General features: G+C 43.9%; 1 protein-coding gene across 15 annotated transcripts in view; it reads left to right on the top strand.

The window, feature by feature from the left end:
- TRAF3 (TNF receptor associated factor 3) overlaps nucleotides 1–27,941 on the top strand; it is a 134,220-nt gene that overhangs the window by 46,563 nt on the left and 59,716 nt on the right. For 8 of the 15 annotated variants that reach the window (XM_063643885.1, XM_063643889.1, XM_063643884.1 and 5 more), the window contains one exon: nucleotides 5,734–5,879. The exons of 3 other annotated variants lie outside the window; for them this stretch is intronic. The gene's annotated coding sequence lies outside the window, so the exon portion shown is untranslated. Of the gene's footprint in view, nucleotides 1–571; nucleotides 3,995–5,733; nucleotides 5,880–23,233; nucleotides 23,358–27,941 lie in introns of those variants that run through there. 4 more of the 15 variants (XM_063643883.1, XM_055288094.2, XM_063643881.1 and 1 more) reach the window with 2 other exon arrangements.

Raw genomic sequence — 27,941 nt, 5'->3', positions numbered from 1 at the left:
TTCAGATAGTAGGGTTGCCCTTTAGCATTTTAAGTGTCCAAATGAGACCTATTGGGATGTTTCCATAATTTGCATCAAATTCATGTAAATGCGCATTAATGATATTAGCTAGTCTGCCTGAGCTAAATTACTAATTTCATTACTACTATTTAATAAAGGGACAGGATTTGCCATGGTCATTCTAGTTAATGGTAAGAGCCCTGTAGGTCTCTCATCATATATCTAAGCTGAATTAAGCTTGGAAATATTACTGAGTGCCTTGTGGCTCTATTTGGTAACAGTCATGCCTTACATTTTGAGACAGCTTATACTTTCACACAGCAGGTGACTCATTGTGAATTGTGAGTAGACATGATTCTTTTCCTGCAGAAAGAGAATGCATTCAGTCAGTCAAAAATCAACATCGTGTGGTTTGTAGGATAGGTCTTACTCCTTTCTTAGACGAGGAATCTGGGATCCAGAAGGAGTGAGTGGTTGGTTAGGAGGAGTCAGTGCCAGAGGGAGGCAGCATGCCCTTTCTGCTCTGCCGACGCTGTGAGGACACCTGGCCGTGCCTTCGCCAGGAGGAGGTCATGCCAAGTCCAAAGCGTCAGGCTGCTCAGAGCCAAGCAGCTTTGCTGGAGCACCCACTGGTGCACTTGGAAAGTGATTTCTCCTGTTAAAGCCTTGCTGCCACCTCAACTGTAAACTGGAGACAGTAGGAAGCCACCTTCACAGGCCTGCGGGGACCTGGCACCTGTGCACCAAACCTTGCCGCCCTTAGTCAGATGGTTGAATTGGGAGGCAGTTGGGAGGGTCCTGTGGTGTGCTCCTTCTGGGACCTTCTGCCACCCCCTGGAGGCAGGTTGCGCCCCTGCCCATCTCTCCCCACCAGTGCACACTCCCTTTAGCCCTGGGCCAGCTGTGGGGCCCTCCTCTGTAGGCGCTGGCTGTTCCAGGAGGCACAAGAGTGTTGGTGTGGGACCTGCCCACTGCTCGAGATCCCCCAGGGAGAGCCCGCTCAGGCTAGGCATGGGTTTCTGGCCGCGTGGGTCAGCGTCACAGGATGGACAGATCAGTGGGGGAAGAGTCGTCCTGCAGCGCTGCCACCACTGGAGGCTGGTGAGAGTGGCACTGCCATGGAGAACAAGCCTTGATCCCTGACTTGAAAGGCAGAGTTCTTCTGGAACTTCTGCGGGGAGTGCCCAGAGTGGCACCTAAATACATCTAGAAGCACTTGATGAAAGTTCCTCTGAGGCTTTTAAACTGCTCGAGTGAGTCTCTCTGAAGCGCGGTGATGGCAAAAGGAAACCACCTCATGCTACCTCTTTGTGCCTTCTCTTCTCTCCTCATCTCCCGTGGGCCGTAGGTGTTCCCTGTCAGGAATTTACGCGGAGGCGTGTCTGCTGTGGCCGAATGTGTTCATTCATTCATATCTCACAGTAAGAGGGAGGGATGGGGGAGGAAGACTGCCGTATTTCCTTAAAAGTTTTTCTGTAACTCAAATCCCTCCCACCCCCGTGAGGTAACACCATCTTTTCCAGTTGGTGTCAGTGAACTCTGTTTTGGGTGCCTACAAAAGCAGAAGGGGAGGTTAGGATGTGGCTGGAGGAGGCTGGTTCCTGGGTGTAAATCCTGGCTCTTCTGCTTGAACTGACTGCCTCAGCATCGTCGTCTGTCTGGTGGAGCCGCCTCACAGAGGAACAAATGAGTTGTGCGTGTGGAGCAGGTGGCTGACATGTGGCGAGTCCTCCAGGAATGTGGCAGCAGAAGGAACACGTTGAGCACCGCAGATACAACCCTGACCACCACTGCAGGGCTTCTGTGTGGGGGCAGCTGCAGAGCCGCCACTTCAGGACAGCATGGGAGCTGCTGGAGGTCGGGGGAGCTCAGGGAAAGGGCCTTGCTGCCAGGGGTGGGAAGGGAGTCAGTGAAGATGTCCTGGAGGAGAAGATTCCAGAGCCTGAGATGTGAAGTAGAGTTAGGTAGCCAGAGACAAGGCAAAGAAGGGCCATTTTCGTCAGAGAACAGCATAACATTGGCAGAGGTCTGACATGTCATTTCCTGTTGCTAGAATTGGGGAGTGACCAGTAGATTCTTTAATTTGTTTATTCATTCATGCAGTCCTTCACCTCACACCTGTTCAGGGTCCGGCTGGGCTCTGGACATAGGGTGGAAGAAAACCATCTGAGCACAGGCCGTGTGGACTGTCACCGCTGTCAGGGGTGCCAAGGCTGCCAGAGGACAGCTGTTACTTATGGGTGGCGGCATGGTGAGGTCGCACAACACAGAGCTGCCCTGCTGTGTCCATGCCTTGGCGCCTCCCCGTGGTCACCCTGTGCTTTGGGCAAATGTAGGCCTCAGGTCCCAGACACAGGCTTCTGTCAGTGGTGGTGGCGGTGGCTGTACCTGCTCCGGGCTGCTGTGAGGGAGGGACGGGCTCCGGCCACAGACATGCAAGGTCCCCTTGCGGAGGACCTCCCGCACCTGCTGAGGAATATGTACAGCCATCTGGAGGGTGTTCTCCCCTTGGCCCTCCCTGTAGTCCAGCTGAGTCCACATCCTTCAGCCTCTTTTAAATGTTCCTTTCTCACAGAACCTTGTCCTGGAGGTGCAGGTGGGCCGGGGTTCTGCCTCCTGTGCGGTGCCAGCCCTCCTCCACCATGCATGATGGTGTGTTTTCCGTTATTCTTCCTCCCAGAGCACTGGTGCCCACCCTGACGGCGGTTCCCCGTGGTCAGATTGAGTATCCCTTATCTGAAATGCTTGGGACTAGAAGTGTTTCAGATTCTGATCTTTTTGGATTTTGGCGTATTTGAATATGCATAATTGGGTATCTTGGGGATGAGACTTAAGTGTAAACACAAAATTCTTTTCATATACACCTTATACACATAGCCTGAAGGTAATTTTATGCAATATCTTAAATATTTTGTGCATGAAACAGAGTTTTGACGGTGACCCATCACATGAGGTCAGTTGGGGAATTTTCCTCTTGTGGTGGTATGTTGGTACTCAGAAAGTTTCGGATTTTGGAGCAGTTTGGATTTTTGGATTAGGGAACGCTCCATTTGAATATCCTTTTACATACAGCACGTGGTCAGTGCTCACTAAACTTAGTATTGCATGAATGAATGAAAACCAAAGGTCATTTACTAAGCGTGCTACTATTTCAGAAGCCTCTTTTTCCGAATTTGGTTATATGGTCAATGGTTTAATATTTCAAGTGCTCTGACCACATAATGGTTATTACCACACTGTGAAGGTAGCTGGGTGTTCAGTGATTGCTGCCCACAGAGGACCTGGAAGTGCTTGCTGTACTTGGTTTTCTGGAATGGAAATCATGGCTCATTCCCAGGAGCACCTCAGCAGGGGCTTTGAGTCTGGTGCTAAGCAGCAGATGTGCAGATTCCCGCAGGGCGTACCTGAGCCCTGAGAGGGGGCGTCGTAGCGCACAGCGCACTCATTTCCGCATTCCTACCCCGCACAGCCAGTTGTCACAGCCATCCTCCAGTAAAAACCACAAACCAGTCAACCTCTAGGAAACAGGTAGGAAATCTAGAAAAAGCCTCAGGTGTTCACAGCATTTTTTAAAGATTCTTTAAAAATCTTTGTGATTGGAAAGACTGCTTCCTGTGCCAGAGAGTCTCTCTCTAGCGCTTTTGCTTCTGAGGTTGGTAGCTTTCAGAAAGACTGCAATGCAGCGGTTACCAAAGTCCTTGTTAATATGGAAACAACCCGTGGTGAAGGCTTTTGCTCCCCTTCACAACTGCTGACTGTTGCCTGCAGTCGGAAGGAGGAGATAATGAAGGTAATACTCCGGACCTCGCAGTTTAGTGATTAGAACGTACGCGATTCTGTGAATGCTGTGGCTGGCACAGGCATGTCCTGCAGCAGCTCTGTCAAGTTACTGATGCAGTGGGCTTCCTGGGAACGTGAAGCTGAAGATGTCTTTGCAGCTTGTGCACGATAATTTTGTTTTCATCTCTCTGTTCAGATGGTGGATTATAAGAAGGTAAGGGACTTTACAAATCATGCATATATGTGTTTTAAATGTTTATGAATATCCCTAGTCAAGGTAAAGAATTGTGATTGAATAGACCTCTTTTGAACTTAAGAAATAAAACTTTATTTCTTGTTAATGACAGTTTTGATGTTTGAAGAGTTAGTCTTGACAAATGCCCTATATAAGTGAATTATTGAAGATGTTCTTTGAAGAGATCTGCTTTTTCTTTGATTTGCTAAACATAGTTGATTTCAGAGATGTAGATACGGATAGAATATATTTGTTTCTTTAACTTAAGCAATGACAGTTACATTAATCTGGATGGAACTTTTCGTCTTAAAAAATCTCAACCACTGGCTGTAGATGATGAATTCTAATCTCCTTAGTTCTTATTTTGCCTTTAGAAGAGCATTTTCGGATGTGCGGAGCTCTGTGCTTATCCGTGGGGTGAGCTGGGTGCTACCTCCAGCTGCTGCTCTTCGTTTATCTTAGAGGGAGGCCAAGAGTCAGAGCTGAGATTTATTTTGCAATGAATTAGTGGCCCCAAACGGTATTAAATGCATTATGGGTGGTAATTTGTATGTCCAATGCCAAGAAATATAATGTTGGGGTTACCATGGCAACTGCGTGCATTCTGAAAAGCTTGTGAATGGGTTCTGAACCTTCTGGCATTGGAAGTGAGCTTTTCCAGCTGAGGGCCTGCATTCGTGATTAGTGTAAATAAATTCAGCTTTCCATATGAAGCACATCCTTTCTCTTTGTTTACCAGAGTAGTCCATTGAGCTCAGTTCTTTCTCTGGTGACGTCTGCCTTGGTCCCTTGGTTCCTGGCAACAAAATATGGTTGAGACATAGTTTTCAACTTCAGGCTGAGGAACTAGCCTGTGTGTGTGTATGTGTGTGTGATGGCCTGCCACCTCAGTCCGTGCGCTGTGTAGAATGGGGCTGGCTCATCTGTACCTCCTGAGGGCTGGCAATGCATGATGTCTCCAAAAGCACAGTCGCAGCCGCATGTGCTGGTGGGCTCCTGGCACAGCCTTCTATCCATCTGAAGGGCTTGTTTCCAGTAACCCTTGCTAGGGCTCTTCCTGGGAGGCAGCCCTGCCTATTTCCAGCGTATCATGGGGATTGGTTTTGGGGAGGGAGGCCCAAGTTAGAAAGACCCGTATTTAAAATGTCAAGCTTGTGAAAATAATAAATGAGGGCCTATTGTCTTCATTGCCAAAGGTCTGTTTGCTGTTTGTTAGAAATATATGTAGCATAGGCCGGGGTTGGTGGCTCATGCCTGTAATCCCAGCACTTTGGGAGACGAAGGCAGGAGCATTGCTTGAGCCCAGGAATCTAAGACTAGCCTGGGCAAAATAGCGAGACCTCATCTCTACAGAAAGATAAAATAAAATAAATAAATAAATAAAACTAGTTTCCCTTGTGCATTTAAAACAATGTTGACATCTTGATTGCCAGAGACTGAAACGTCTGTGTGTGATTTCAGGGGCCTGAGGTCGGAAGGTTGGAGCCTGGTGGTTGCTGCCGAGGCGGCAGCTCCTAGAGGGCCTGGCCAGACACTGGGAGAATGTTTTCATGCTCTGTAGAATTCATTCTCTTTGTTAATAAACATTGAGATTATAGAATTTAAGTGTTGAGCTTGAGGATAGACTGGCCTTCAGGCACACAGCGGGCATGTTGCTGTGGCTCACCTGTAGGCCTCAGTTAAGAATCTTTGTCTAATCCAATCCTTTTATTTTACAGATGAGGAAAATGAGGCCCAAAGAAGTGATGCCACTTGGTTAAGGTCCAAGAGCAGGTCAGAATCAGATCTAGGATCAGAAACCTGGCTCCTGGCTCCTGGCTCCCGGCTCCCTACTCTTCTAAGGATCACTGTCCTGACAGAAGAGGTTTGCTCTCAGTTAATTGTTGATGTTGTTGTTGTTGTTGTTTTGCTTTCCTCTTGTCAGAAAGAGGCCTGTAATAACAACAGGCATCTAATTTAGACTCTAATTTAGAATTTTAAAAATTCTTGTCTTCCCTTCCTCTGGTTATTTATAGAATTTCTACTCAGTGTTCTGGAGTCACCCATAGGAGGGGCAAAGGGCATGACCTCTGCCCTTAACGCTGTGTGCTGTGATGAGAGATGGGTGCATAGCTGAGCCTGCAAACTGGAATGTTTGGATAAATTGTGGCTTGACACCTACATTTCTGCCAGTCTGTGGTATTCTGTGTTCTTACAGAGAAGCTGCAGTGCCCAGCAGTTACCCAGGGGTGAATCTGAATCACCACCTATTAAATCAAGGTCATGATACTGTATTTACTAAGGCAGGACAACATAGTAATTTAGGCTCAACTTACAAGTTGCAACTTACTACGATTAATAAGAGGTTCGGCTTACAAGGGTTGAAATGCAAATTGATTGTTTTAGCCAGATTCCATTGAACCCTGGTTTTTAATTTTCCAATCTTGAAAGAAGACTGAGATTTTACTGTATAACTCACTTAGGGTGACATTGTGTTTTCCTAAGTATTCTCAGTGATTTCTCCCGTTCTCCCTGTTCTTCTCACATGGGACTTTGACAGAGAGCTGCTCCTGGGCTGGATGTGTGGCCTCCCTCACCCAGCAGTATGGCACAATGGTGCTATGTGACTGCTGAGTTAGGTCCTTAAAAGGGTGCAGTTTTTGCCTGGATGTTCTTTTTGGGGTACTTGTTTGCCATCCCTATGGCGAGGAAACCCATCTCGCCCACACAGGAGGACCACACAGTGAGCAGGGCATTGACATAACAAGGTGACTTCTGTTTTCTGAGTAGCTTCCACCACAGTGGAAGTGTGAAACTGTGTCCCCAAGCTCAGCAAGTGGAGGTAAAACATTTTTCAAAGAAAAGGATAAGATAGGCTGTTGGTTTACCACATGGCGAAGAGAGGCCTCTGGCTCTTCCAACCTGTTGCAGATAGAGCGTGGAGTGCTGGGACTTCGGTCAGGCCAGCTCCTGCCGCCTCCCTGTCCAGCTCTCCCGAGTGCTCCTGGCCTGCCTTGCTCTCTGCCCAGTGCTGCCTGCTGCCCGCTGCCCTTACATGGAGTGACCTTCTGTCTCCCAGCCCCAGCCATGGGTCCCGTTGCCCAGAATGCAAGAGGCTTTCTTGGCTTAGAACTTTAACTCAAAACTCTCAGTTCTTAGAGGGTTTGTTTCCCCCACCCACTTTTTTTTTTTTTGGCCTGAGATTATGAGAATATCTAATAGTGCTGGGCAGTTTTATCATTCATCATCATGGGTAGTTTGGTTTATTACAACTTGCAGCTTCATATCTTGTAAAACAAATTCATTTCTTTCAGATTTGCTTATCTGAAAGTTTTGTTCATAATAGTAACTTAGCACAAGGCTTCTAATATATGAGTTGATGAAAAGCACCTCGTGTATCATCTTTAATAAGGATAATTTTGAAGTGTAATTTAATGCCTGGAAGCCAATTGGTACTGAGGTTTAATTTTGTACTTGGAAAAGAAGTGTGAGAAGAAAAGTATCCATTTTTCCTTAAATTTATTTTTCTTAGTTGACATATAAAATTGTATATATATTTATCACGTACAACATGATATTTTGAAGTATATATATTATGGAATGGTTAAGTCTAGCAAATTAGCAAGTGTAAAGATAAACTCACAGTTATCTTTTTTTGTGGTGAGAACACTTTACATTGATTTTCTTTTTTTTAAACATAAAATCTTTCAGAAAAGACATCTGCTTTCTCAGCATTTTTCAAGAAGAAAAGTATCTTTTTAACAAATACATTTTCTAAGCCTTGGTCTGCAACCCACTCCATTCAGTTAATATTTATCAAGCACTGGCCGGGTGCGGTGGCTCACGCCTGTAATCCCAGCACTTCGGGAGGCCGAGGCAGGTGGATCACCTGAGGTCAGGAGTTCGAGACCAGCCTGGTCAACATGGTAAAACCCCATCTCTACTAAAAATACAAATATGAGCTGGGCGTGGTGGCAGGCACCTGTAATCCCAGCTACTTGCGAGGCTGAGGCAGGAGAATTGCTTGAACCCGGAAGGTGGAGGTTGCAGTGAGCCAAGATTATGCCATTGCATTCCAGCCTGGGCAATAAGAGTGAAACTCTGTCCTCCCACCAAAAAATATATATATTTATCAAGCACTACCTACACACACACCCACTCTCTCTTACACACACAAACACACTAACAGACATAGCAGTAATATATATTAAGCACGAATACAGCAAGAAGTTTGGTACCCTAGAATTAGAACGGGGTTTTTTCGTATATAATCTACAAAATGAGATGTTGAATTGATGTTTAATACTAAGCTACTTCTTAAGCATTTGATTTTTCTTAACTGCATTTACCTATGCTTATAATTTTAAAATCTGAGAATTATAGAAAATAGGTAATTTCTACTTATCTTTCAGATTATAGCTTAAATGTCCTCTCCTGGGGTGGGGGAGGTCCCCATGTCCACATAAATGGGTGTGGCCTCCATGTGCGCTTCCCTTTGTTACTTTTCGTCTCACACACGTGCACATCCTGCACAGACACACACACTCTTATTGCTGGTGTTGTGTCTTCTTGCCTGTGGACTGTGAGCTCTGTGAAGCGGAGGCTTCTGTCTTTCTTGTCCCTCCCCCTTCTGCGGCATTCAGTACATGTTGGGTGAATGAATGAATACTGGACGCAGACGCTTTCCTTGAAGGTGGTTGGATGATCTACCCTTTCCTTATAGGACTTTTTCAGATGTTTTCAAATTCAACCAAGGAATCTTTTTTTTCTATTACTAAGTTACTGCTTTTCCGAATTATTGAATACTTCTATTTTCTCCTGCCTTTAAGGAGTAGGAAACAACTAAGAACAAATGATGTCTCATGTTCTGAATGGATCCTTCTTTCCTTTGCTTTTCCCTCAAGTTCTTTCTCATGCAAGTGAACACCCATATTGTGAGGGGTAGCAAATTTAAATGAGTCCTTTGCATTCGAGTATAGAGATGACTGAGGAGAATGAGGTAGTTTGGAAAAACTAGAAGAACTTGCCTCAGTGCTTTTGATATTTTAATTTATAGGCAATTTTTTTAAGTTCCATTTTTCTCAAGACAAATGCCAGACTGTGGAAAGGGTGCCGTCATTTAAAAATATTTGGGCGTGTGGCCCGGTGCGGTAGCTCACACCTGTAATCCCAGCTCTTTGGGAGGCCGAGGCGGGTGGATCACGGGGTCAGGAGTTCGAGACCAGCCTGGCCAACACTGTGAAACCCCGTCTGTACTAAAAATACAAAAATTAGCTGGGTGTGGTGGCACCTGTAATCCCAGCTACTCAGGAGGCTGAGGCAGGAGAATGGCTTGAACCTGGGAGGCGGAGGTTGCAGTGAGCCAAGATTGCGCCACTGCACTCCAGCCCGGGCAACAAAGCTAGACTGTGTCTCGGGGGAAAAAAAAGAATATTTGGGCGTACATACTGCCCAAAGCGATTTACAGACTCTCTGCTATTCCTAGCAGATTACCGAGGACCTTCTTCACAGAACTAGAAAAACACTGCTTTAAAATTCACATGGAACCAAAAAAGAGCCCAAATAGCCAAGGCAGTCCTAAGCAAAAGAACAAAGCTGGAGTCATTCTGTTACCCAACTTCAGACTATACTACACGGCTACAGCAACCTAACAGCATGGTACTAGTACAAAAGCAGACACCAGTGGAACAAAAGAGAGAGCCCAGAAATAAGGCTGCACAACTACAACCATCTCATCTTCGACAAAGCTGACAAAAGCAATGGGGAAAGGACTCCCTATTCAATCAGTGGTGCTGGGACGACTGGCTAGCCACATGCAGAAGATTGAAACTGGACCCCTTCCCTACACCATGTACAAAAATCAACAAAAGATGTATTAAAGACTGAAATGTAAAACCCAAAACTATAAAAACCCTGGAAGACAACCTAGGTAATACCATTCTGGACGCAGGAACTGACAAAGATTTCATGAAGAAAACACTAAAAGCAATTGCAACAAAAGCAAAAATTGACAAATGGGATCTAATTAAACTTAAGAGCTTCTATACAGCAAAAGAAACTATCAATAGAGTAAACATACATCTTACAGCATGGGAGAAAATATTTATAAATTATGCATCTGACAAAGGTGTAATATCCAGCATCTATAAGGAACTTAAGAAACTTAAGAACTACAAGAAAAAGGCCGGGCACGGTGGCTCACGCTTGTAATCCCAGCACTTTGGGAGGCCGAGTTGGGCGGATCACGAGGTCAGGAGATTGAGACCACGGTGAAACCCTGTCTCTACTAAAAATACAAAAAATTAGCCGGGCGCGGTGGCGGGTGCCTGTAGTCCCAGCTACTCGGAGAGGCTGAGGCAGGAGAATGGCATGAAACCGGTAGGCGGAGCTTGCAGTGAGCCGAGATTGCGCCACTGCACTCCAGCCTGGATGACAGAGCGAGACTCCGTCTCAAAAAAAAAAAAAAAGAAAAAAGAACTACAAGAAAAAAACAACCCCATTAAAAAGTGGGCAAAGGGCTTGCACAGTTAGTTTTCAAAAGAAGATGCACGTGCAGCCAACAGGCATGTGAAAAACAGCCCAAATCACTGACCATTAGAGAAATGCAAATCAGAACCACAGTGAGATAGCATCTCACACCAGTCAGAATAACTATTATTAAAAAGTCAAAAATAAGATGCTAGTGAGAGTGTGGAGAAAAGGGAATGCTAATACACTGTTGGTGGAGTGTAAACTAGTTCAACCGTTGTGGAAAGCAATATGGTGATTCCTCAGCTAAAAACAGAACTACCATTCGACCTAGCAATCCCATTACTGGTTATATATACTCAAAGGAATATAAATTGTTCTACCATAAAGATATGTACACAGGTATGTTCACTGCAGCAATATTCACAATAGCAAAGACATGGAATCCACTGAAATGCCTGTCAGTGGCAGATTGGATAAAGAAAATTTGGTACATTTATATCATGGGGTACGATGTAACTGTAAGAAAGAATGAGATCCTCCTGTCTTTTGCAAGAACATGGTTGGGAGCTGGAGGCCATTATCCTCAGCAAAGTAACGCAGGAACATGAAACCAAGTACTGAACGTTCTCGCTTATAAGTGGGAGCTAAGTGATGAGAACACATGGACACAAAGAAGGGAACAACAGACAGTAGGGCCTACTTGAGGGTGGAAGGTGGGAGGAGGGAGAGGATCAGAAAAAATAACCATTGGGTTCTAGGCTTCGTACCTGGGTTACAAAATAATCTGTACATCAAACCCTGGTGACGAGTTTACCTGTATAACAAACCTGCACATGTGCTTCTGAACCTAAAATAAAAGTTAAAAAAAATAATTTAGGCATGGTGACTCATGCTTGGAATACTAGCACATTGGCGGGAGGATCACTTGAGGCCAGGAGTTTGAGGTTACACTGAGCTGTGATCGTGCCTCTGCACTCCATCATGGGTGACAGAACAAGACCCTGTCTCTAAAATATTTATCTACATGATATATACATTTGGTGGGTGCTTTGGTCCCAACTGTCTGTGACCATCTGGGGCAGAGCCAGTGCCGTGTGCAAGGTGTACTGCCTGCACACAGCACAGGAGGCTGGGGCTGGCCAGGGCTTGTGCACCTGCTCCTCTGTGCCTAGCTCATGGATGCCCCTCACTCACTGAGTCTTTTCTGAAGTCATTTAGCAGCACTGCCACTGCTCTAACCTACATTTAAAGATTTATTTTCATAATTTTCTGGCAGAAAATTTTATTATTGTAGCCATTTTATTTGTATAATGATTGTTGAGAATAGCATATTTTATGTTCAAGATATTGATTAATTTTTGGAGAAGCCTAAGAAATTTGATGTTGCATAACAAATCTCTACTTAGATTCACGGTGTAAACTGCAGTGAATCATTAGTGTATTAGGCAAAAGCCAACGTTGCAGAATATAGTTTATTTGAAAGGCTGCTTAGATGAAAATTCTAGGGTGATCTGGAAATGTTTTACACTTTTGTATATGTGATCATTGGATGCTACTCAGGAGAGTTTGTACTAGTGTGTCTAGCAGTTGTAGCAAGGTGAGGTGGGTGGCCACATTTGATTATGAAGTAAATTTATTCTAGAGAGTTGATGTAGCATGAAGAATGTTAAAATCAAATAAGTGTTACATTGCATATCTTAAACTTTTAACGTGACTCTTATCTAGCTGCAAAAATATGTGTGACATTTTGTGTTCTAGGAATAAAGTAAGTATGCAGTGGTAATGAATGTTTGATCGTGATTTCAGGTGAGTAAGACGTCAGGGAAACCTATCACAGTTCCATAAGCAAAAATGAAAAAAACTCACTGAGGTATATGGCTACAAAATGGCTTCTTTCCTCCAAGAATTTCTTTAACTGTGACTGAGTAGTGCAGCACAGTCATTCCATTCTCCCCGTGCTCTTTGCTCCTCCTCATCCAGATGCATTTGGATGATACTGTTCAGAAGTGAGCTAAATAATTCTACTCAATTTTCATATTAGAGTAGCTAGAAATTAAGCAAGTAATTTTTGTGTCTTTTTTTTGGGGGGGTGGGGGTGAAGGTCTTGCTCTGTTGCCCAGGCTGGACTGCAGTGGTACAATGACAGCTTGCTGTAGCCTCAACCTCCTGGACTTAAGCCATCCTCCCGCCTCAGCCTCCCGAGTAGCTGGGACCACAGGTGCATGCCACCACACCTGGCTAGTGTTCACATTTTTTATAGACATGGGGTCTCACTATGTTGCCCAGCCTGGTCTTGAACTCCTGGCCTCAAGTGATCCTTCCACCTTGACCTTCCAAAGTGCTGGGATTACAGGTGTGAGCCACCGTGCCTGGCCTCGAAACAATAATTTAAATGATATGATAAATTTTATTTTAGCCTAGCCGAGATCTTAAAATCTTCTTTGAAGTCAAGAACTAGCCTTATTTGGTTCAGCTAAAGGTGCTCCCTGGTGCATCAGGTTGTGAATGTCATATATTAGTCCTAAGGGAGTAAACAAACTCTGGCTGTGTCAGTGCTAAAATTCAAAACAATTTAAAAAAAAGATGCTTGGTTTTAAAATGGGGTGGATGCATCTGTTCGGCTTTATTGATATTTTGGAAATTTTGAGATACGTATTTTGCCTCTTGCTAAGGAATTAGATAATCGTGCAGGGTTTGAATTGACAGTTGTCAAAGCCAGCAAAAATACTGTGGTCAAATTGCTGGGTCTTCGAGACCTGGGTTTTAGTCCTGTTAGCTCTGACTTTGGGCAAGTTGTTTGATGTAATTGTTTTAGTTACTCAACAATCCAGACCCTGGCCAGCAGAGTTGGAGCATTGAATGATCTTTCTAAAATAATTTGAGCATACAAATGGCAAATCTGATTTAACAGCATAACTGTTGATTCTTACGGCACAAGTCAGTGAGCCTGTCTTTGCTGAGGTAGTCGCGGTGTGATAACAGACAGAGTAGTTAAGAACACTGACTGGAGGTAGACCGCTGTGCCGCTTAGTAACGTATCATGTTGTGAAGCTGCTGAATCTTCGTACTCTAGTTTCCTCATCTCTGTACCAGGCAAATTTGTAATTGTGATGAATAAATTAATAACTACAAGAAGAAAATTAATAACTAAGACCAAATGCGTACTGTGTGGCCAACACCATTGTAAGTGCTGAGGATACAAACCTGAACAAGACACATTGCTGTCTTCAGAAAGCTCACGGTCAGATGGGAGAGAGAGAAGGAAGCAAGGCAAGTACAGGCTTGTAAGTGTTGTGATGGGTGTCCTTATAGGACCAGGATTTCAGGAGGTAAGGTCAGTTTCCCTGGGAAGGGAGAGTTACAGAAAAGATGCTCGCAGTTTAATTCAACAAACAAGTGGTACCTGCTGGGTGTGCCTGCCGTCCTGCTAGGCATTGAGACTACAGGATAAATTTAGCACGATCCCTGCTCTAAAGGAGCTTAAAGTTTAGTGGAAAACCATGAGTCTAGTGATAAATAGTAGTTGTCAAGATACTTGAATGGAGTCTTGCAGATGAAGTGTTTGACAGACAGTGGAAGAACAGAAACACAGGAGACAGTCGTTGCGGCTGGAGCAGAGTTTGCAAGTCCACTCCTGGTAAAGGAGGGGATGCTGAGCCAGCAGGGCAGGGTCTACTCACTCCCAGAGGCTGGCTCGGAAGCAGCAGATGTAAAGGGAAGTGTGTATTGGAGGGGGTATGTTGTGAATTTGATGACGCCTGATTGTTACATTGAATTCCATGAGTTCTAGACAATTTCTTCATGATAATTACCCCCTTAAATTTCATAATCTTCATTCCCCCACTAAATTTAATACCACAATATTTTTAATTTAAAAAACACCTTTTTTGTCAGTACTTTTGAAAACATTTTCCTGCACCTGTGCCTTCTATGAAATGAATGCTGTAGAGAATCTGTGGAAATCGGCTCATGGTAGAAGCTTTCACTGTCATATGGATGAGTCCTTTTGCTTGCCCAGTGTCCTCCTGGCATATCGATGAGGTAGGATTGGGAGTTAGGAACGCCTACAAAATGAGCAGGCTAATTTCGAAAGGATGCTAATCCTGCAAAACCAAGGGAGAAGCTTATTGGTTGATTTGCCTTTTTTTTTTTTTTTTTTTTTTTTTTGAAACAGTCTCACTCTGTCACCCAGGCTGCAGTGCAGTGGCGCTATCTTCGCTCACTGCAGCCTCTGCCTCCTGGGCTCAAGTGATTGTCCTGCCTCAGCCTCCTGAGTAGCTGGGACTACAGGTGCACGCTACCACTTCCGGCTGATTTTTTGTGTTTTTAGTAGAGATGGGGTTTCACCATGTGGGCCTGACTGGTCTCAAACTCCTCACCTCAAGTGATCCACCCGTCTTGGCCTCCCAAAGTGCTGGGATTACAGGCATAAGCCACCGTGCCCAGCCATTATTTGCTTTTAGTTGAATTTGTGTGTTTGGAGACTGAGCACTTACTTTCACCAGTCAAGAAATTGACTTGGCAGCAGTTGCTGCAGGTGGCTGTTTTTGGTCTACCTCATACTGTCATTGTGTCGCCCAGATACTATATAATTACTCAGTTATTTTGCAGTCACAACGTCTTTGTGTGTCTGTATTTATTTAGTAATTAGAAGAAAGTTTTTATGTTCTCATAGTATCTTCATGTCTGCAGAGTGCTTTTGTTTACTAATTTATATCCATTTGATACACATCTAATGATTGCCTCTGATGGGTATATGTAGGAACATGTACATTCCCTACTGTTAGTTGCAAATAGTGAGACGTAATTAGAGCATAATGTTTCACATTGAAGTAATCTCTTTTTCAAAGACATCTCTGAGAATGAAAACATTAAGTTTGGCAGTTCTGATAAACTCTTATAGCGATAAGGTATTAGTCTAATTCTACTTAGTAAGAAAGTTATTCCTGGAGACTTCCATTTCCACTATGATGGAATTAGAGGTGATTTACGCACCCCCACACCCAGGACTAGGGTAAGGCAAGTGAGGCACTTGCCTCAGTGCAGAATTTAAAGGGATACCCAAAATCTCAGTAATCGAGATTATTAATATTTTAATGCAGTGCTTTAAAAAAATCACATTTGATGCAAAAAAAATCCATGATGAAAAACAAAATTATTTTTTACTTTTTAAGACAGGATCTTGCTCTATTGCCCAGGCTGGAGTGCAGTGGAGCAATCATAGCTCACTACAGCTATGGTAATACAGCTGGGAGGGCTCAAGTGATCCTCCAACCTCAGCCTCCTAAGTAGCTGAGACTACAGGCACATGCCGCCACGTCTGGATAATTTTTGTTTTTTGGTAGAGTGGTGTCTCACTGTGTTGCCCGTACTGATCTCAAACTCTGTGCTCAAGCAGTCCTCCCGTCTTAGCCTCCCAAAGTGCTGAGATGATTGGAATGAGCCACCACGCCTGGTCCAAAACCAAAATTTGAAAGACAGGATCAGTATTAATGATTTTTCTTTTTGTCTCAAGTTCCAATATGGCTTGGCATGACACCATTATCGATATTATATATAAAATTTGGTATTTTGTACCTCATGGATTTTTTCATTAATTTTGATTTTATCTCTATTACTGAGTTTTTTTGGCACTCAATTAAGATTTGTGCCTAAGGCAAGTACCTCAATTGCCTCGCCCTAGTCCCAAATTGACTTCTATCTTAAACAACTTGCAAACCAGACAAAATATATGAAGTAATAGTTTTCATGCATTTGACAGAAGGCTGGTTAGGACCGTGTTCCTTGAAATAAGAGGAACAAACAAAACAAGCCCTGCAGTATTCCAGCTTATACTCCACAGCATGAGACTGCACTTTTTTCTATAAAGGGCTGTATAGTAACCGTTGTAGATTTTGTGGGCCGGATGCTGTTAATGTCACAACTACTCTGCTATGCTCTGCCTGCTTTCATCCTAAGTATGTAAGTGAATGGACATGGACATACTCCAATAAAACTTTACTGACACAAACAGCCTTAGTTTGTCTCGAGAGGCAGTTTCCATGTTTCAGGGCAGGAAGAGAGAAGTCAGACAACCCACTGGCTTCACTAAAGTGATGAAACAGGAGAAATTGGGGAGGATAAGACAGCTAGAATTTGTGGAGGAAAACATAGGAGAGGAGGGAGCAGGTTAGAGAGAGAGCTCCAGAGATCTGCAGAAGGACCCCCTTGAGGCGTTGGCTGCGTCCTGGTCTGCATGTGCCCAAGAGGATGCACCTCAAGGCTGGGAGGAGAACCACCAAAAAGGAGAAGGCCAAGCACTTCTTGGACATCAGTTGCACAGGGCTGGGAATAGTTTGTGTTCCCACCACCCTGGGTGGTCTCAGGTAGATCCTTTGAAGGGTTGCCTTTTCATCTTTGTTAGTGTGGGTTCAGAGCAGCTTTTTCATCTGTGGTGTCAGGACGATTCCTCAGAAGGGCTGCCTTAGCAGTGGGGCTGAATTATCCATAGACCAATGGGCTGCTCCCGACTTGCCCTAACTGATTACAGATAACTTGATTACATTATCAGAACAAAGCCTTGACTATATTTAAAAAGGATGTAATAAAACTAGCACCCAAAAATGTAAAAGGAAATTGTGTCTAACATCTAATAAATAATTACCAGGTATGCAGAGAAGCAAGGAAATGTGATATTAACCAGGAAGAAAATCAAGAGAAACAGACCCCAGAATGACAAGGGATGATGCAATTAGCACACAAACATTAAAATAACTTATAAATATGTTGCACACTCAAGAATGTAGAGAAAAACGTAAGCATACTGAGTGAAATGAAAGATTCAAAAAAGATTGAAATAAAACTTCCAGAGATGAAAATACAATATATAAAATATATAAAATGCCAGGCGCAGTGGCTCACGCCTATAATCCCAATTCTTTGGGAGGCTGAGGTGGGCAGATCATTTGAGGTCTGGAGTTGAAGAGTAGCCTGGCCAACATGGTGAAACCTCATCTCTACTGAAAATACAAAAATTAGCCGGGCGTGTTGCAGGCGCCTGTAATCCCAGCTACTCCGCAGACTGAGGCAGGAGGATCACTTGAACCCGGGAAGTGGAGGTTGCAGTGAGCCGAGATCACACCACTGCATTCCAGCCAGGCGACACAGCAAGACTCCGTCTCAAAAATAAATAAATAAAAATAATATATATTTTATTTATATGATAAAATATATAATAATAAAATAAATTTATATATAGTAAAATAATATATACACATATATATGTATATATAATGCAGTAGAGGGATCACAACAGGTTATTACTACAGAAGAAAAGAGTTCGTGAGCCTGAAGACGTAGCAGTAGAAGCTTTCCAAAGCACAGCACAGAGAATCCAGACTGCACGAGATCACAGAGCATCAGCGGCCTTTGGGACAAAGTCAGCTCACTTAAGATATGTATAACCTAGTTCCAGAAGGAGAAGAGGAGGGAATGGAAAAAATATTTGGAGAAATAATGGCTGGAAATTTTCCAGATTTGATGAAAACTGCAAACTATGAAGCTCAAAAATTCCAAACGGAGCAAATATAAAGAAATCCAAGGTACCTCATAATCAGATTGCCAAAAAACCAGTGATCAAGATCAAAAGCTTTCAAAGCAGCCAGAAGAAAACACATTACAGAGGAACACAGTTGCTAATAACAGCGATTCCTGGTCACATCTTATGTGAACCAGAAGACAACAGAGCAACATATTCAAAGTACTGAAAGAAAAAAACCTGTCAGAATTCTGTATCCAGCAAAAATATCTCTCAAAAATGAAGGATAAATTTTTATTTATTTCAAAAGTAAAGAAATTTTTAGGCCAGGCATGGTGGCCAACACCTGTAATCCCAGCACTTTGGGAGGCCAAGGCAGGTGAATCACCTGAAGTCGGGAGTTTGAGACCAGCTTGGCCAACATGGTGAAACCTCGTCTCTACTAAAAAAAATTAGCTAGCTGGGTGTGGTGGCAGGTGCCTGTAATCCCAGCTACTTGGGAGGCTGAGACAGGAGAATTGCTTGAACCTGGGAGGCAGAGGTTGCAGTGAGCCGAGATCATGCCACTGCACTCCAGCCTGGGCGACAGAGCGAGACTCCATCTCAAAAAAAAAAACAAACCCAAAAACAAAAATAAATTTTAGGCCAATAGACATCAGAATTTATTGCCAACAGAATGGCACTAAAGGAATATTAAAGGAAATTCAGATAGAAAATAATATTTGATGGGAAAAATTTTTATTTATATATATTTTGGAGACAGGGTCTCACTCTAGTGCCCAGGCTGGAGTGCAGTGGGTATGATCTCGGCTCACTGCAACCTCTGTCACCCGAGCTCAAGCAGTCCTCCTGCCTCAGCCTCCCTAGTAGCTGGGACTATAAGCGTGTGCCACCATGCCCAGCTAATTTTTGTATTTTTTGTAGAAACGGAGTCTCACTATGTTCCCCAGGCTGGTCTCGAACTCCTGATTTCAAGCAATCCACTCACCTCAGCCTCCCAAAGTGCTGGGATTACAGGCGTGAGACACTGCACTCAGGCTTAAATAGTCAGTTTCCATCTGGGGCCAGGCATGGTGTCTCACACCTGTAATCCCAGCACTTTGGGCAGGAGGAGAGAGAGGGCAGATCGCTTGAGCTTGGGAGTTTGAGGCTACAGTGAGCTATGATCACACCACTGTACTCCAGCCTGGGTGACAGAGTGAGACCCTGTGTTTCTAAAAGGAAAAAAAAAAAGTGGTAAAATTGACAAAGTTCCAGTGAAACTGATAAGGAAGAAAAAACAGGTATAAATAACGAAATGAAATGAAAAAGGTGAGGCCGGGCGCGGTGGCTCAAGCCTGTAATCCCAGCACTTTGGGAGGCCGAGGTGGGCGGATCACAAGGTCAGGAGATCGAGACCATCCTGGCTAACATGGTGAAACCCCGTCTCTACTAAAAAAATACAAAAAAAATTAGCCGGGCGTGTTGGCGGGCGCCTGTAGTCCCAGCTACTTGGGAGGCTGAGGCAGGAGAATGGCATGAACCCGGGAGGCGGAGCTTGCAGTGAGCCGAGATCGCGCCACTGCACTCCAGCCTGGGGGACAGAGAAAGACTCCGTCTCAAAAAAAAAAAAAAAAAAAAAAGAAATGAAAAAGGTGAAAACACTATGGATTCAGTAGACTGTTAAGATATCATAAAAGGATATTAGAATTAGTATCATGCTATATACATTTGAAAATTTAGATAAAATAGACAAATTTCTTTCAAAATGTAACTTAACTAAAAGTAACTGAAGAAGAAATAGGAAACCTTAACCAGTCCTATGACTATTAAAAATGTTTAGATTTAAACAAATGTATGATTGAGGGAATGCTGGGAATGTGTGTAAACACATACATAGGTTGTCATTGTTACCTTAATTGACCTATACAGTTCTTGAGTACAAGATTAAAACCTGTTTCTGAATATGTGATTGTATCAATGAGGGCTGTTTCTGATGTAAATTTTGAGAAATTCAACCTTAGTTGTTTTAAGTAAGTAAAAAGAAGGTTTAATGATCATCTGATTGAAAAACCTAAGGCAGGGCTAGCTATAGATGGTTCACTTGGGCCAGTTTCTTCCCCAGCATCCTCCTTCATGTGTTCAGGTTCTTTGGGAAAGAGAGAGAATCTCTTTAAGTCCCATAGTGGGAAGAGGAGACTCATTAATCCTGATCTGGGTTGTGTGTTCAGAGATGAGCCAACTCTGGGCTGGAAAATAAGACGCTCTGAATGACCAGGTGCAAATCACAGGCTTTACCTGGGCCCAGGTGTTGGAGTCAGTGCCTCTGGAAGCTGTGGACTGAGCTGGGAATTTATACCTGACAAGAAATCAGGGTGCAGGAACCATGGCGAATGTGAACAAATATTTGGCTACAAAATTAAATCTCCATTGCAGTAATTGCCAGATGTAAAATTTCATGAATTCTTTATTCAAAATTATTATAAAATTCTATAATAAAGAATTCTTAGTTGGCCAGGTGTGGCAGCTCATGCCTGTAATCCCAGCACTTTGGGAGGCCGAGGCGGGAGGGTTGCTTGAGGCCAGGAGTTTGAGACCAGCCTGGGCAACATAGTGAGACTCTGACCTCTTAAAAAAAAAATGTTTTTGTTTTGTTTTTGTTTTTGTGTTTTTGAGACGGAGTCTCGCACTGTTGCCCAGGCTGGAGTGCAGTGGTGCAATTTTATCTCACTGCAAGCTCCGCCTCCTGGGTTCACGCCATTCTCCTGCCTCAGCCTCCTGAGTAGCTAGGATTACAGGTGGCTGCCAGCATGCCGGCTAATTTTTTGTATTTTTAGTGGAGACAGGGTTTCGCCATGTTAACTAGGATGGACTTAATCTCCTGACCTTGTGATCCACCCACCTCAGCCTCTCAAAGTGCTGGGATTACAGGCGTGAGCCACCGCGCCCGGCCCTAAAAAATTTTTTTTTTTCAAGACGGAGTCTCACTCTGTCACCCAGGCTGGAGTGCAGTGGTGCCATCTCGGCTCACTGCAAGCTCCGGCTCCCGGGTTCACGCCATTCTCCTGCCTCAGCCTCCCGAGTAGCTGGGACTACAGGCACCTGCCACCACGCCTGGCTAATTTTTTTGTATTTTTAGTAGAGACAGGGTTTCACCGTGTTAGCCAGGATGGTCTTGATCCCCTGACCTTGTGATCTGCCCGCCTCGGCCTCCCAAAGTGCTGGGATTACAGGTGTGAGCCACTGCACCCAGCCAAAAAAAGTTTTTGAATTTGCTGGGTGTGGTGGCACATGCTTGTAATCTCAGCTACTGGGGAGGCTGAGGTGGGAGGATCTCTTGAGCCCAGGAGTTTCAAGGCTGTAGTGAGCCCTGATCGTGCCACTGCACTCTAGCCTGGGCGACAGAGGTCGACCCAGTCTCAAAAAAAAAAAAAAAGAAAAAGAAAAAAAAAAAACTTAGAGTACTATTATACCGCTGTTCAGTTAGCAAGAATTAAAAAGTCTGGCAATTGTTGTTGAAAAAGTTAAGCAACAGAAACTCTCTCATACCCTTCTGATGGGAGTGCACATTACAGCTGCTTTGGGAAATAGTTTGGCTTTAGAGTATAAGCTAGCAATCATACTTCTAGGTATGTACCTAGAAATACATGCCTAAAGTGATTGAGATAGCTGTACCAGAAAAATCTTAGTAGTGTTTGTATTTGCTCCAAAGCAGAGACCACCCTAGGGGATGAGAATGTATAACTAAATTATGGTATATTTACTGAGTAGAATATTACACAGCAATGAAAGTAAACTACAGACACAGTAACAACAAAAAAGGCAAAGAAAAAGGCAAGACAAGAATATATGTAGTATGATTTTGTTGTTTTCATCTGCTTCTGGTTTTTATATAAATTATGTTTGGTAGGGCTGCACACCTAGGTGATAAATCTCTAAAGAAAAGTTAGGAAATGATAAACCATAAAAGTTAAGGCACAGTAGCTCATGCCTGTAATCCCAGCACTTTGGGAGGCTGAGATGGGAGCATCACTTGAGCACAGGAGTTCCAGACCGGTCTAGGCAACATAGGGAGATCCAGCCTCTAAAAAAAAAAAAAAAAAAGGCCGGGCGCGGTGGCTCACGCCTGTAATCCCAGCACTTTGGGAGGCCAAGGAGGGTGGATCATGAGGTCAGGAGATTGAGACCACGGTGAAACCCCGTCTCTACTAAAAATACAACAAATTAGCCGGGCACGGTGGCAGGTGCCTGTAGTCCCAGCTACTCGGGAGGCTGAGGCAGGAGAATGGCATGAACCCGGGAGGTGGAGCTTGCAGTGAGCCGAGATCGCGCCGCTGCACTCCAGCCTGGGCGACAGCGAGACTCCGTCTCAAAAAAAAAAAAAAAAAAAAAAAATTATCCGGGCACGGTGGCATCCTCCTGTGGTCCCAGCTACTTGGGAGGCTAAGATGGGAGAATTGCCTGAGTCTGGGAGGTCAAGGCTGCCATGAGTTGTGATTGTACCACTGCACTCCAGCCTGGGTGACAGAGCAAGACCCTGCCTCAACAAATCAAACAAAATCATTTTATTAAGCTAGTACTTACGTATGTGGTGGAAGGGTTTTGGGGTCAGATAGAGGCACCCAGCCTTTCTGGAGTTCTGGCAATGTTCCTTCCCTTGGTGGTAGTTGGACTGGTATTTATGTAATAACTTCATGAGACGGTATACATATGTTTCCTATGCTTTTCTGTAAGTAAGTAATACTTCATAGTAAAAGCAATTTTAAAATAATTAGATTTTATATTGCACGTTCCATTCAAAAAATGTGGAAAATCCCCAGAGCACATGCATATACAGTAGTTAATTATGTTTTATCTTAAATTTCTTCATATTATAGAAATTTACCTTTTGAAATTTCATTTGTATTTATTTGAGTTGGAGTCTCGCCCTGTCGCCCAGGCTGGAGCTGGAGTGTAGTGGCATGCATGATCTTGGCTCACTGCAACCTCTGCCTCCCGGGTTCAAACTATTCTCCTTCCTCAGCCTCCCAAGTAGCTGGGATTACAGGTGTGCGCCACCATGCCCAGCTAATTTTTGTATTTTTGGTAGAGATGGGGTTTTACCATATTGGCCCAGCTGGTCTCGAACTCCTGACCTCAGGCGATCTGCCCTCCTCGACCTCCCAAAGTGCTGGGATTACAACACGAGCCACTGCGCCTGGCCTTGAAATTTCATTTTTAAAAGCTCTAAAAATTTTCCAGGTGAGAATTGACCAACTATTGTTATTTTGTAGGTAAGGGACTCCACTACAGTAATTAAAGAAGTATAAGGTTGGCGTTGCTTTGCTCCTTTTTTTATTGAAGTCCTTCCTTCCTGATCAAGCTTCCATATATCTCCTTAAAGCATATAACACACAGGTATGCCACTAAACAAATTTAATTTGTGTAGATTTCTTTCTTCAGCTGTTACTTTTTCATCTTGCACAAACATCAAGTAATTAAATTGTAAAACATCCTGAACATATTCATTTTTGGCTTTAGCAGTTTCATTCTTCAGCAGATGTATTTGACTTTCTATGTACATGGCACTTTGTTTTGGTTTGTGTCTGACCTTATTTTTATTTTTCATTTTTTTCAAACCAGTATTAAACTGAAAATAATAGACATCGTACCTCATAGCCTAGGAATGAGTGAATAGGTTGGAAAACCAAGAGTAGTGGCCTGCACCTCTTTGTCCAAGGCCTACTTTCCAAAATCTCTCGGCCCTACCCTTCCCTAGAAGGTTCCCCACTGCAAGGAAGGCACGGGCAGCCTGGGGGTGTGACCTGCCTCATGGAGTATTGCATTTTTTGATACAAGAACTATTTGCTCCTTAACCATCTTTCTCGTTTGAAAGAAAATAAAATACTCTGTGTTTCAGTCTCTAACTTGTGATTGAGTGGCTGAGGTGGGAGGATCTCTTGAGCCCAAGAGTTCGATACCAGCCTGGGCAACACAGTGAAACCCTGTCTAAAAAAATAAAATAATTAACTGGGTGTGGTGGTGTGTGCCTGTAGTCCCAGCTACATGGGAGGCTGAGGCAGGCGGATCACTTGAGCCCAAGAGTTCCAGGCTGCAATGAGCTAGGATCATATGCCACTGCTGTCCAGGCTGGCCATAGACCAAGACCCTGTCCCTTCAAAAAATAATAATAATAAGTCGTTCATATGTCAGAATGTTAAAAATAAGTATAAGAAGTTTGAAATGTTTACATCCAAAGTGACATTTAATACATAGCTATTTTTGATATATTGAAAAGTGTCAAGAAAACTCTTTAAATTTCATTTATAATCATGATCTCATCACAGTACCATTCAATTTTCTCCAATAGTCTCTGGTATTTTTAGTTTGTTTGAAGCAGGGTCCAAATAATTGCAGTTAGCTGATATGTCTGTTAAGTCCCTTAATCAATAGAATACTTTTCCCCATCCCTTTTTTCCTTGCATTTTATTTGTTGGAAAATCCAGGCTGATTGTTCAGTAGTCAGAAGTTCCCTCATTCTGGCCTTTGCTGTTTCCACTGGACATGTTCTTCTGCCTCTGGGTGGATACAGAGGATCGATCGCTTTCTGGCTCAGCCTTTCAGTACAGGTACTTCAGAGGTGCGTGATGCCCTCACCAGGAGGCACACATCTGCACTGATGTGAGATCCAGTGTTGTTGTTGTTGTTTTTTCTTTTTTTCCTTTTGTCTTTTTTATTTAAAAGACACAGGGTCTTGCTTTGTTGCCCAGGCTGGTTTTGAACTCCTGGCCTCAAGCAATCCTCCCACCTCTGCCTCCCAAAGTATGCTGCAAGCTTAAGCCACGGTGCCTGGCAGATCTAGTGTTTTTTGAAATCTCATGTTTTATTCTAACAATTGATTGAAACATTATAATCTGCTTCTCAATATGGCCATGTTTTATGCTTTTCACGTCTTCAAATACAGTTGACACTCCAGGAAGATGAACCTTATCACACTTGCAACTTCTGCCCCTTATACAGCCCCGGGGCTCCAGCCCCATGTGGCAGGCGTGACCTAGGGGAAGCCTCCATCTGGAGAAGTGCTGCCTGCACTTGGTTGCATATCGAGTGGACTGAGCCTTTGGCTGCTCTCCCTGCTTCCTGTCCAGATGGCAGGACTCTGGTCCTGGGCCAAAAGAGGCACAGTGTCTTTGCATATAATAAGGGTTGAATGAATACTTTTTAAAAATCCTAACTCTTATGAACCAACCAAGGGATACTGACAATGCTGGGCCCCAAATAACTATTGTTTTCTCAAAGGCTTTAAGACCGTGTCTTATATTGTGATTTAATCAGGTTCTTTCCTAGGAGTCTGCCTGAGTCACTTGGTCTGTGTGTCTCTCCCTCCCTGTCCTAAGGGGGATTTTCATGTGTGACTGTGATCTGCCTTTCTGGTAAGAATCCAGCCTCCTGTTACTTGCCCAGGGTGCTGACTGTGGGCCCTCTCCCGCAGTGGAACATTTGGCATCAGGTATCAGGAACAGAGTCAGTATGCTGAAGTGTTTGCATGAATGTGGATTTTCAGAAAGCTTTCTTATCAGCAGGGCACACCTGTCTGTTCGTGATCTTTGCCCTTCTCCGTTTATTGGCATCACTTGGACGATACCTTTAATTGCCCTGCTGGGCTTGATGTTGAGCTGCTTTTCTCCATGTGTGTCGTGTTTCGTGCTTTCTTGCGGCAGGAGCCTTTTGCTTTGTTTATCTGATGCTTCCCTTTTTTGGTTTTCCCCGGGCTTTCCAGCTCTTGGAGCACCCTTTTGTCAGCAGATGTACTTTTGTTTCCAGTTTTTAAATTCTAATTACAGTGTAGCTCAACTAAAATCATGGAACTAGGGAACATAAAACAAATCATTAGAGTAATGGAGGCATAGAAGAAAGTGAAAGGAATCCAGTCCACCTCTTTCGGTACTAGGGTATAGATATGCCTCACCTGTGAGTGAGGGCCTTCCTGAGTAGCTGACTAGAAACTAAACTTTTATGAAAGAATTTTCTTAAATAATTAGAGATGCCTTTCATTTAGTTAAAAACAAGACCTCAAAATACAGTAAATTCGTGTCTAAAACTGTAGCAAACAGTAAGTAAAGTAATAGAGTAAAAATTCTGCTTAAAGAAGACTGCAGAATAAAAGTTGCAGGCTGAGTGTGGTGGCTCACACCTGTAATCCCAGCACTTTGGGAGGCCAAGATGGGTGAATCACTTGAGGTCAGGAGTTCGATACCAGCCTGGCCAACATGGTGAAACCCTGTCTCTACTAAAAATAAAAAAATTAGCCAGAGCTGGTGGCGTGCGCCTGTAATCCCGGCTTCTCAGTAGGCTGAGGCAGGAGAATCGCTTGAACCTGGAAGGTGTAGGTTGCATTGAGCCAAGATTGCACCACTGCACTCCAGCCTGGGTGACAGAGTGAGACTCCGTCTAAAAAAAAAAAAGTTACAGTGCTCAGAGCGCCAGATGCTGCGCGCCTCGTAGTTTCTGGTCTTGGCCCTTCATTAGCTCCTCAAAGTGCACTGGCATAGGTGCCATTTTTTAGTCATGCAATTCCCTTCATTGTAATTTTCTTAGCACTGTCTTTGCTTAGTGGATCTGTTGTTGCCATTGAGCAGTACATTTCTCTCTGTGTGGAAGCAAACGTCTTCTCAAACCTGATGCTCAGTGAGGATAGGCAGTGGCCTCGGATTCCCAGCATGTGTATGACAGCCGTGCTAACCAGAGGCGCAAGTGTCCAGCATCTGAGCAATGGAAACTGCAAGCTGCTCCCCCAAATCAGGATGCCAAAGATTAATTGGCAAGTTACTAAAAGTTGCCTCAAATACCATCTTTAATGCATTTAACTGAATTTGCATAATTTTTCTTTATCAGCACAATAATTATTATAAATATTGTAGAATTGCCATTCACTTATAATTGTCGTATCTAAATTTTAGGATAAAAATAGAATTTAACTATTTTTATACCCACATATAAGCAAGTGAAGTAAAGGTATTTATGTTTAAATCAAAAAATCTAATTAAAGGTTTTTGCAATCCTTCCAAATATGCAATCTCACTTATTTCTTGCCACTTCTGGTGATAGGCCTGTGTGTGGAACACACGAGGGATTCCTGCCTGTCCACAGCTCAGTGTGAACGGACCAGAAATGGTGACAGATTAGAAATTACCACCACAGGGCCGGGCGTGGTGGCTCAGGTCTGTAATCTCGGCACTTTGGGAGGCCGAGGCGGGCGGATCACAAGGTCAGGAGATCGAGACCATCCTGGCTAACATGGTGAAACCCCATCTCTATTAAAAATACAAAAAATTAGCCAGGCGTGGTGGCGGGTGCCTGTAGGCCCAGCTACTCGGGAGGCTGAGGCAGGAGAATGGCGTGAACCCGGGAGGCAGAGCTTGCAGTGAGCCGAGATGGTGCCACTGCACTCCAGCCTGGGCGACAGAGCGAGACTTCTGTCTCAAAAAAAAAAAAAAAAAAAGAAATTACCATCACAGGCCTCGTGGGTGGTTCATGCCTGTAATTCTTGCACTTTAAGAGGCTGAGGCCAGAGAATTGATTGAGCCCAGGAGTTCGAGACCAGCCTGGGCCACATTGGCGAGACCTACCTAGGCAACATGGCGAGACCCTGTCTCTACAAAAAATAGAAAAGTTAGTGGGGTGTGGTGGTGCGTGCCTGTAGTCCCAGCTAGTTGGGAGGCTGAGGCAGGAGGATCGCTTCAGCCTGGGAGTTCAAGGCTGCAGTGAGCCCTGTTCACACCACTGCACTCCAGCCTGGGTGACAGCAAGAAAAGAAAGAAAATAAAAGAAATTACCTCAAAAGAAAAAAAAAAGAAAAGAAATTACCTCAAAAGAAAATAAGTTACCCTTACAGACATTTTATTTTTATTTTTATTTTTTTTACAGACACGGTCTCTCTGTTGCTCAGGCTAGACTCAACCTCCTGGGCTCAAGTGATCCTCCCGCCTCAGCCTTCTGAGC

The sequence above is a fragment of the Symphalangus syndactylus genome, chromosome 8 (genome assembly GCF_028878055.3).
Source record: "Symphalangus syndactylus isolate Jambi chromosome 8, NHGRI_mSymSyn1-v2.1_pri, whole genome shotgun sequence".
NCBI classification, from domain to species: Eukaryota; Metazoa; Chordata; class Mammalia; order Primates; family Hylobatidae; genus Symphalangus; species Symphalangus syndactylus.
This window is presented reverse-complemented; position numbering and strand designations above follow the sequence as displayed.